We start from the raw sequence: 934 nt of genomic DNA on the forward strand, positions 1-934 counted from the left end.
TTCCAAAGGTAACATCGAGAATGCTTTCCACATCAGCATAGAACCTGGAGTAAGCAGCTTTGGTGGAAGTTGAAACGGAGTTGATTTTCTTTGAAGCCATTTCAATGTTCTTGAACTTTGGTGATTGAAAAGTTGAGATGAGAGGTAGAGATTGTCCTACCGGGCATGCCAGAATTTGTAGACAATAAATTTGCGTCGAGAAAATAAAATCAAGACCGAAAAATATTGCAACAATCGTAGTATTTTATTTTGAATATTTGAGTGTTACAATCTCTATGAATCCTCTGATTCTTCTTTTCAATGGTAAATAAATTCAAGGGCCTCTGAGCTTGATCTTGAATATGTATTTGTTGCCTCGAACGATGATCTTGAATTCAACTGGCACGAACTTTGATTTGAACTCGCACTCCTTGAACCTTGATTTGTTCTTCGTTCTCGAGCTGGAACTTGATTTGTTCTCCGTTCTTGAGCTTGAACTTGATTGCTTGGACTTGAACTTGACTTGGTCTTCGTTCTTGAGCTTGAACTTGATTTGTTCTTCGTTCTTGAGCTTGAACTTGATTTCTCGAACTTGAACTTGAAGCTTGAAACTTGTGGAGGAATTTGCAGCGTTTGATCCACGAGCTCTTTCTTGCTTCTTGTTATAACTTCTGGTCCCTTTTCTGAGTTATGAAGGCCCCTATTTATAGTTGTGGAAGGGAGGAGTCATGATAAGAACAAACTCTTTCCGACCAATCAAATTGAAATGTGACATGGCCGCATTTGATTGGCCAGAACATGTCACTTGCACACATGGCGCGATTTCATTGGCCTTTCAGTGGGACTGGGCATGCCTTGTCATTTTGACACGTGGCATGATCCTATTGGCTCTTCCGCTTGACTTGGCGCGCCACATCATTTGACACGTGGCACCAAACTGGGCCTCTAGGAAGAT

Source organism: Nicotiana attenuata, unplaced genomic scaffold (genome assembly GCF_001879085.1).
Source record: "Nicotiana attenuata strain UT unplaced genomic scaffold, NIATTr2, whole genome shotgun sequence".
Taxonomy (NCBI): domain Eukaryota; kingdom Viridiplantae; phylum Streptophyta; class Magnoliopsida; order Solanales; family Solanaceae; genus Nicotiana; species Nicotiana attenuata.